Source organism: Microtus ochrogaster, chromosome 19, assembly GCF_000317375.1.
Source record: "Microtus ochrogaster isolate Prairie Vole_2 chromosome 19, MicOch1.0, whole genome shotgun sequence".
Taxonomy (NCBI): Eukaryota; Metazoa; Chordata; class Mammalia; order Rodentia; family Cricetidae; genus Microtus; species Microtus ochrogaster.
The window spans coordinates 42028771-42039694 of NC_022021.1; positions in this window are offsets into that span (position 1 = coordinate 42028771).

Sequence of the window (10924 nt, forward strand, 5' to 3'; positions counted from 1 at the left end):
CACACACACACAGAGAGAGAGAGAGAGAGAGAGAGAGAGAGAGAGAGAGAGAGAGAGAGAGAGAGAGGGATCACCATAGTAAATCAAGTGCCTGCTTCTGCATTACCACCTGTGTTCTCCAACCCCTTGCTTTTGCTCCATTAGAGCCCAGTTGTTCTTTCCAATCCCTGCCATCATATCTCAGAATTAGTGACACCATTTTGTTGTTGTTATGATGCCTAAATATTCTTCCCTTTCCTGAGGGAGTTAAACAAAACAAATTTGATTTTGGCCCAAAATGTAACAATTACCAGTGATGTATCAATTAATGTGTCATTTATAAAACACACATTAGGGGATGGAAAAATGGCTCAGAAATAAAGAACATTTGCTGCTCTTGCAGAGGATCTTGGTTTACTTCACATCCCCCACATATCATGTCACAGTCGGCCAAGTTCTAGGATCTTACCATGGTACTTTACACAATTAGCTTAATTCTTATCAGTTCAAGGAAAAAGATGCCATCATGTAAGCAAGTGCTGTAGTTTTGCAGTAACCCTGAGAGTTCTGATCCCAGGGGTGTTTGGACATTAAATCCACACCTACACAGCTGCTATTGATCTTGTCAATTAGTCAAGGCTAACAAGGTTGTTTTAAACAACACTGTCCTAAAAATTACAGATCACTTGGAGCAAGTGGGAGATTGAGAGTAATAAGCAATTCCCTCTCAAGTCTTCATAATATGACTTTTCTAAAAGTGTAAACCTTAATCTAAAACATTTTATATACACTTTTCAAAACAAGCCAGCGGTCTCTGCATGTTTTCAACTTCTCCTATTTCTAGCGTTTTCTGTTTGCAAAGCGACTTTCCCTTTCTGACACCACAAGAGAAAACAGAAAGTTGTGCCCTGAGATGATGTCTGTCTCTCTGTGTCTGTGTGTGTGTGTGAGAGAGAGAGGAGGGGGGAGGATGGGAGAGGGGGGAGGAGGGGGGAGGAGAGAGGGGGGGGAAGGAATATGAATGAGAACTTCACAAAGTCAGCAGAAATACTAAAAAATACAAATGCCAAGGCCAAAAGGACTGCTTCTAAATAGAAGACCTCAAGAGTTACCAAATGTGGCTGAAAAGTAAAATCAAGGCCAAGAAAGTGTTCCAACAGGTTAGGAGTAAACAAAGCGTTGGTTCTTTGGACAGAAAGATTCCAGTGAAATTTCAGGTAAAGGAAAAGTCCGTGGACTAATCACAAAACACAGTGCAGAGCAGAAGGCAGCTGTTCTTTCACAGCAGAGCTTCCTCCTCCTGCTCCCGTTCTTTCCCACCCTAGTCCGTTTTGCTTCTCTTGACTCCAGATGTGATCTCCGTGTTCCTGGGTAAAGAGTTGGACTGCCTATGGTGTGACTGACAAACCGACTGCAGAATTTCAGGGAGATGCTCTTTATACAGGCTTCTGACAGAGAGCTCAGAGCAAGGGCCTTTCTGTGCACACGTAAGCCTCAATTCCAATAGGAGGGAAAGCTAGAGACCACTAAACAACGGAGCCTTGTGAAAGTCAATTAGGGTTCCTCCGCCTGACACCTCTTGTTTTTCTTCTCTTTTCTTAGTCTAAATAGTATTGAGAATTTTATACATGTGTATAATGTTTTGATCAAATTCACCTGTTTTCTCCCTTTTAGTCCCTCCCCATCCCCCCATACCACTATTACCTCCCACCTTCAAATGTTCTTTTTAAAAATTCCACTGAGTCAACTTAGTGCAGCCTGCATGTGCATATGTCAGAGCCATCTACTGGAGCATGGGCAGCCTCTATGGGCTGCATTCCTGAAGAGAACCGACTCCCTCTCCCAGCAGCTGTCACCAGTGACTCCTCAGCTAGGGGTGTGACTTCACGGCTTCTTGTGCCATCCATACTGGATGTTGATTGGTTTGACTTTGCACAAATTTCTTACATGCAGTAAGAGACAAGGCACCTTACACTCCCTCTAGCCAAACAAAAACTCTGTCTCTCTTTAAAATCCTGAGCCCCTGCTGCCTCTGTAATAGGAATTATGTTATTTTAAATTTATTGATTTAGCTTTGAATTTCATTTTACATTTGAACCACAGTTCTCCCTGCCATCCCTCTTGCTGTTGTTCAGACCCCCAAAATTTGATCTCCTTACTCCACTTCTTTGTATCTACATTCAGTCAGCTCATTCGTTTTTTAAATTTTTTTTAAAAAAATATTTATTTATTTATTATGTATACAATAGTCTGTCTGCATGTATGCCTGCAGTCCAGAAGAGGGCACCAGACCTCATTACAGATAGTTGTAAGCCACCGTGTAGTTGTTGGGAATTGAACTCAGGACCTTTGAAAGAGCAGGCAATGCTCCTAACTACTGAGCCATCTCTCCAGCCCCCAGTCAGCTCATTCTTTCAGCATTTTTCTCAGACCTAATCACAGAAGACCACCTCCTTTGCTGGTCTAAGCCCCCATCTTCTCTAATAAACCTGTTACAAGACCTCGAAAAGGCCAATTATTTTAAGTTGAATTGCTTCCTCCAACAATGACCGTCTAGGACATCAGAGAGTGACTGGAGTAGGAAATAGGCTCAATATAGCTTATTAGTGAAGATGAAGACAGAATTCATAAGAAAAAGCCTTCAGTGGTACCCAGTGTCTTTGTTAGTCACACGGAAGCATGCAGAGTTGCAGACATACGCAGAAGGCTGCTGTGTAATTATGGAGACAGCGACTAGAATGATGCTCCTCCAAGTCAAAGAGTAGCTGCATCCTTGACAGCCCATACCAGGAAGAGGCAGCACATGGTTCTTCCTTCCAGTCTCACTGAGCGGCAGACCTATCGTGTCAGAATGTAAACCAAGCACACTACTCTCTATTCAAATGTTCTCTGCTGAGGGCCCATCTCACTGTCCTTGCAAAGTCCCTCAAGGACCTGCTCCTGCTGATACCTTCTTCCTCAGCCTGTCAGCTCTCTACTTGCTCACTCTGGCTTGTTCTGAATCTCAAACCTGTCAAGAACATCCCTGCTATAAATTACTGGGTAGATGAAGCCCAGTGCACTCTTTCCCATATGTCCTCATGGAACCATGTTGCTGTTTTGGGTCCTAAGGTCCTTTCAGATTTCTGTAAAACTGGCACAATTCTCTTACTCTCTGCTTTCTGTTTTTCTTGGAGATCATTAGTCATGGAGTACAAATTCTGTCTATCCATTCTTACTATGTTCTATTGTTAGTGCACAACATCCATGAGCGCTGGGCTGTATTTCATTTGTTGTTGCTCCCAAGATGCCTAGAAGAAGGAAAAGTACAGACTGGGTTCTGATTACATTGTGAGGACAATTAATAAATGAATCTGCTAGAAAAAAAACATGGCATGTAGGGTTCAGAGGAGATTATTGGAAGTTTAAAAATAAATTGATGAAGAAAAGTAAGTGCAGAAAAAAATAAAAGGATGTTATTGAACTAAAAGTATTGCCTAGAACATCAAGGTGAGAGGTGATATCCCAAACTCAGAATTCCTCAGGGCATCAAAATGTGTATTTCTACACATTTGATTAAACATAAACTTTTGCACAAAGTAGGTTAAACTGTGTAACAAAATATCCCTGATAAACCTGGTTATGACTTTAAACACACAGCTTTGAAATAATAATGTGTTGATTTTAAATCCAAGTAAAATCACCACAATGTCTTGATTGGGAGACTTGCAGGGCAGGCATCTGCTGGCCAGACCGAGAGATCTTTACTGCTCATTCCTTTCAGCTGTAAGAGCTTTTGGCTATCTTCATCTTCTTTGTCACTCCCCTTCCACTTTTCCCTTTTCTTCATCACCAGCACCACCATTATCAGCACCACAAATCACCATCCCTTTATGACCTCAACAAAACTCTCCATGACGACCATCCTTTCAGAAACAAGAAATAAAGTTTTACTAGGAGCTAAAAAGCTTTACTCTTTTCATGGAAGAAACCATTCAAGACTCCCTTTGGAGAAGACTTACAAACACCCTCCAGGGATTCAGACCTGAAATAAAATCATAGTATTTAGAAATACATTAGTGTAAGTCTGTCCACAAACTCCCAGTGACTATGACCAAAATATACTGTGTGTACACATGAAATTCTCAGAGAATTAATAAAATATCTAGCAATAATTGTAAATAAATATTTAAGACTAATTTTCCCAAAGATAAAGGACTTGTGCCACAATATCCTTTAGAAAATTGTGTACACAGACACACACATGCATGTGTACATTATCTACTATCTATCTATCTATCTATCTATCTATCTATCTATCTATCTATCTATCTATCTATCTATCTATCTCTATCTACCTTTCTTTCTTTCTTTCTTTTTTCTTTCTTTCTTTCTTTCTTTCTTTCTTTCTTTCTTTCTTTCTATTATCTATTTATCTACCTATCTATCATCTGTATCTATGTATATATACATATCTATATACATACACATATAAATACAAAACTATCTATGTATACATACATACATACATATCTATATACACACATAAATACACACATAGAGACACACATATGCACACACACGTGACTCTCCCAGTGACCTGGGAGAAAATGCAGCCTCCATTGTTCACAGGTTTAAACTTTCTTGTTTACTTTGATTTGAGATAATTAAAGCAAATGGAATTTTAACTGCAGGTTTTGTTTTGCACCCAGGAGAATCATACTTCAATAACATCTGTTCAGGTAATCAGGTTTATGAACACGTTGTATCAATGTCCTTCCAAATAAAAGCAGATTAAATTTACAGACAAAAGTACAAGATGAAAATGTTCTCCCAGTCTATTCTTTTACCAGAAACACTCCAGAATATCATTTAGAACTCTCTTTTTGTCTTGGTCAGAACTGAATTCAATAATGATCATAGGTTAAAATTTTCTACCGGACCTTATGATACCAATCCTTTATGCTTGGGAAAATTAGCATTAAAACATTTCCAGTTATAGCTAGAGACACTTCTTCTTCTTCTTTTTTTTTTTTTTTTGTTTTTCAAGACAGAGTTTCTCTGTAGCTTTGGTGCCTGTCCTGGAACTAGCACTTGTAGACCAGGCTGGCCTCGAACTCCCAGAGATCCGCCTGCCTCTGCCTCCCAAGTGTTGGGATTAAAGGCGTGTGCCGCCACCGCGAGACACTTCTTTTTTATGTAATAATTTTCTGGGCATATGTGTGTATGTACTTGATAACATTGCACTAAAATTCAGTATATGGGTTTTTTCTATAACATATACAAGCTTGGAAGACCTATGAGTAATAGTGAGTGTCACTGAGGCTGTACTTGAAGGTTCTATGGGTCCTCAGAGGCTTCTCTTCAGATATAATCAAGGACTAGCTCTTTTAGAATAAACATCCTAAGGGTGAGATTACAACATTCCACAGGACAGAAATACAGTCATCTGCTTCAGCCATGTTCTCTTTTTCACATGCTCTCTGCCAGAAGAAAATAGGCACTTAGTTAGGGACATGGGGTGGGGATAAAGGAAAGATGGTAGCTCTTTGTCACCGTCCATGGAAATGCCACCATGAGAGTAGAAAATTGGGATGATGCTCAGTGGTTCATCTTCCAATGTCTGGTGTCTTTGAACCCTCAAGTCATTGAGCTAAATCTAATTCTCATCCCTCCTGTTTACTCTTTAGAGCCACTTAACTCAATTCTGACTGTGTTCAGAGGTGTGCAGGAAGTCTGGCTTCTATCCTGGCTTTAAGAACTCAGTTGACAGCCTTAAAATGCATCCGCACTCAAGAATGAAAATAGAAAACTTTACAACTATCTTTATGAATTTGATAATTGACATAATAATTGCACATGTTTGTAAAAAGCAGGGTGACAGTTTGATGAATGCTTGCAGTGTGTACTGATGAATTTGAGTACTTCTAGCTCCTTAAATATTGGTCATAGATGTGGGGAAACTTGTCTCTTCCAGTATTTTATGGATGGCATAATAAATAATTAACAGACATTGTCAGCCTCTTATGTTGTAGAACATTAGACTTATTCTTTCCATCTAACTGTACTCTGAGCCTTTTTACCCAATTCCCCTCTCTATTCATCTACTCTTCTACCCTATGAGGACTATGACCAATCTGCTGCTCTATACTTCTATGAAATCTAACCTAACATTCTCATAAAAATGAGGAGGAAAAGTAGTTGTTTTTCATTCTGTGGCTCATTCTTCTTAAACACAATATCGTCCAGTGCTATCAGTAGCCACAAATAGCAGCACTTTGTTTTTCTTTTTCAAAATTGATTTTATTTTAATTGTAAATACAATTACATAATTTTCCTGTGTCTCTCTTCCTTCCAACCCATCTCATGTCCCCCAACTCCATATACATTTGATCTTTTCTTAATTATTGTTGCACATATATACATATATTCACACACATTGATATAATTCATATGTATACATTTATATGTACAATACATGTGTGCATAAATATATTACACACAAAGGCTACTAAGCCAGTTTAGTGTTGCTCATATAGTTTTAGGGCTTACCATTTCGTATTGGGCAACAAATCAGGAATTTCACCCATGAGGAAGAGTCTCCATTCCTCTCTCAGTAGTTATTAATTACCTCTATTCTTTTATCTTAGAGTGGGATCCTGTGATATGTTTCTCATCCATACTGGCATATCAAGTGGAATTGTCATTGTTCTGGTCTTATTTGGGCATCCATATTGTTGAGATTGCTTATTGATACACACATATTTTTGGAAGTTGCTACAGTAGAAGGTAACTTTCCATAAGACTTTTTGAAGGGCTTTAAGAGTAATTTATTTCTCCCTCTATATTTTCCTCTCTGCTCCCAAGTTTTACTCCACCTGTCCTACTAACCCCCTTTAACTTCTGTTTTATTACCTCCCCATCCTTTAAAGGCAACCCCAAGACCCGTTAGCAATTTCTTTGACATCTATGACTCTCTTCAATGAACTGTGTATCTGCAAATTCAAAGCTGGTACCCACAAATGAGAGAAAACATGTGATATTTGTCTTCCCAAATCTAGATCCCCTTATTCAGAATGATCATTCCCAGCTCTATCTATTTACCTGTTAATTTAATCTTTCTTTACAGCTGATTACTATTTCACTGTGAAAATACACCACAATTTACTACCTGTTCATCAGTTGGATATCTAGGCTGTTTCCATTTCCTGGCTATTGTTAATATATTAGTAGTGGAATTAATAAATAGGAATCTCTGTAGTAAGATTTCGAGTCCTTCAGGAATATGTTCAAGAGTGAAACATCTGGATTATATAGTAGACATATTTTTGACTTTTTGAGGGAACTTTACACTGATTTCCATAGTGTGGCCATACCAATTTGCAATCTCAGTAACAACAAATAAATTTTCCCTTTTCTCCACATACATGCTAGACTCTCCTAGAAATGGCTGCATAAGCAAGACTGGAACAATGGCTTATCAATGGCCATGTTAACATGAATCAGGGAACTTTAAGTGGCCCCACCCCTAGACAAAGAAATATAGGCAACTAATAATTTCTGGGAGGAAATTAGCTTCTTGTCTCCCAGGGGTGAGTCTCCTTATTTGCTCTCCAGTTAAGAGTGTTCATTCTTAAAACCATCACCAACAATGAACCCAGAAGAATAGATCTTAGTTAGGGTTTCTATTGCTGTGAAGAGACACCATGACCACAGCAACTCTGATAAAGCAAAACATTTATTTGGGGTGGCTTATATTTTCAGAAGTTCAGTCCATTATCATAATGGTGTGACATTGTGGTGTACAGGTATATATGGTGCTGGAAGAGGAGCCAAAGTCTTACATCTTGACTCAAAGACAATAGGAAGTTGTCTGGGACACTGTATGTGGCTCATATATGAGACCTCAAGTCCCATCCACACAGTGACATGCTTCCTCCAACAAGGTTATACATATTGCAACAAAGCCACTGCCTATGAGCTTATGGGGCCAATTACTTTCAATGTGTGTGTGTGCATGTTATGTAATATGAACACATATATGTGTATATTGTCTAACATATATAACAGATGCACATATACACCTATATACATGTATGTAACATTAATAATCTAATAAAAAGAAGATATCAATTTGAGAGTATAATGGACATAGGAAAGGCTTAAAATAGTGTAGCTAGAAAGGGCTGGAGTGATGAAATGGAGTAAGGAATGATGTAATTTTATGCTAATTAAAATTACATTTTAAATATTTATTAAAAAAGAAAGTTTTCCATATCTTCTATTTTCTTATTGTACAATGGATCACATAATTATGATACATGCTTTGCAATTTTTTGAAAATCACTAAAAGAATTGATTTAAATATTTGGTGTACAGTATGCACTTTATTGTTGTAGTTATTATTATCTTGCTTTGTGTTACAGGACTGAGAGAGGTTGGTGACAGCCGGGGTGATGGGAATTTCAACTCTCACTTGGGAATATGTGTATGGCCAGGAAATAACCTCAATTTTCTCACAACAAGGTGTCAAAAGGCCTGGATCATCTCTGAAGAGCTTCAGCTGTTCTGGAACCTTCTCTTCTCTGTTGACAGTGCACACTGGGACCTGTTTACAAAATGTATCATTCTCAACATTTAACTCCCTTTTGCTCACTTTTTTTCTCCCTCTGTTTTCTGATTCCTTGAATGCCTTCCCTGTCAGAATTTCTTTTTCTCCTTCCTAAATCACTCTTCAACTTCTCAGGACAAGTTTCTTTCTATGCTAGCCATTCTTCATCACAAAACAGAGATTCCAATTTTGTATTTAGCTACGTTTCAAAGCTGGGTTTTTAATTAAGAAGTAAAGTTCTGGCTCATTCAGTTGTATCTACACAGTATACATACTGCCATGGAAGAGGACAGTGATTCACTTCCATTCTGAGGGATAGGACTGTGGGGCATCAGTTCAAGGCTGATATTCAGTTTGTTGCACAGTAACAGTCAGCCTGGAAGCTATGACTGATGTTCATTCTGTTTGATTGGTTCTAGGAATCCACCAAGGGTCTTCTTAACCATGAGTTTTGGATAGAGTATTATTGGATAGAAACCAAATAGAATAAAAGAATGTGTGTCATACAATGTGAGTGGCAATGAGTTACTCACAGTGTTTCCTTCTCTACCCCCGACACACACACATACACACACACACACACACACACACACACACACACACACACACACACACATTTCTCAGTCTAACCACTCCAAGATCTAGTTCAAAAGAAAAGTCATGCATTATTATCATAAGAGTCTCAAAGTACTTACCTGAGTAGAGTGGAGCTGTGGATAGTGGATCCTATATACTTATCTGTTGGCTGAGATTTCTGCCCCACCATGAGGTTTTCTTCATTTGAATCTATCTTTACTGTATATCTTTCTTTTTCTGACCACGTGAGTCTTTAATTTGCTAAGCAATATGGCTAGGATTAAAGCCATGGCTTTGACAGCTGGATCCAACCCATTCCTTTCTGAAAATCTAGCCTCAAGACAAAAGTACCAGAGCCATGTTTATTGCCACAACTCTATGGCATTTCAAGATCCCTGACATCACCAAGAAGCATGCTGTCGGCAATTCATAAACACCATTTAAGTGTTTGGTGACAGGTCCTCTTAAAAGAGCTGCAAGGTTTTGCAGCTAAAGCTGAGTCAGGAAGCCTCTCTTAAATGAGGCACACTTGCCTCTAGCAAACAGAGCCCACCTGAGAAAATGCTACCAAGAAGCCGTGCAACTCTGGTCTTTTTGTCTGGAATTACTTTCCCAGATCTCTCAGGCTTTATGTGGATGCACACCTGGGGCACCATTTTTTGACTGGGGGTTTCTGTCCCACCAGGTCCCACATCCATTTAGTCCCAAATAAACACCCAGAGGTCTCTATTAATTATAAACTGTTTGGCCTAGTATCTCAGGCTTCTTATTAACTCGTATAACTTATATTAGCCCATAATTCTTGTCTGTGTTAGCCATATGGCTTTCTTCTTTGTACCCTTTTCGGGGAGGCAGTGACATCTTGCTTGCTCTGTGTCTGGCTTCCTCTCTGTCTGGGTGATGACTACAGACTGAAACTTCCCTCTTCCCAGAATTTTCATTGCCCTGCCTCTACTTCCTGCCTGGTTGCCCCACCTATACTTCCTGCCTGGCTGCTGGCCAATCAGTATTTATTTAAAATATAATTGACAGGGTACAGACCACTTATCCTGTAGATCTTATCTTCCTGGAGTTGATGTATTGGATACCTCATAAACTCACATATGCACATATGTGAGAATGAGTGACCTCCAAAAACTAAAACTAAAAAAAAAAAAAAAAAGTGAGAATTAAAACCGTTTGGCCAAGTGAAACCAAAAATGCAGAAAGTTTTGCTTTCTTGTATTGCTGAATAGTTCAGCATCCTTCAGGCTTTAGCGAACATGTACATTCTATCTTTAGAACACATTCAGAGAACAATTCCAGAAATGATACAGAGAGACTCCATCTGGAATCAATTGTTTAACATGCTCAGCAAAACCCTCCTTCTCTTTGGAATGTTCCAGTCCTGTAAATAGAGTTAAGATTAAAATAACTCTCAAATCTCACTCTTGGCTGGAAAGTAGGAGTGTATGGGGGGGGATGTTTTAACATGAAGAATTCCTACAAAATATTCTGGTATGTTTTGTGGTTTGTCCATGTAGTTCTTTCTACCCTTGTACCTTTTTTTTTTTTTTTAAAAAAGTTGTCTTTAAGTTGTATAGGGTTAGAAGTTCATTTCTTTTATAAATACAGTAACAGAATAGTGAGTTTAGCCCCAGAAAGGGCAGACAACACGGGAAAGTTCAAAAGAAATGACTGATTGTCGGATGGGCATCTACATGTCACACCATCCTCAGCACGGCCTTCCTTCTGTAAAGCAATGACTGATTATCGGATGGGCATCTACATGTCACACCA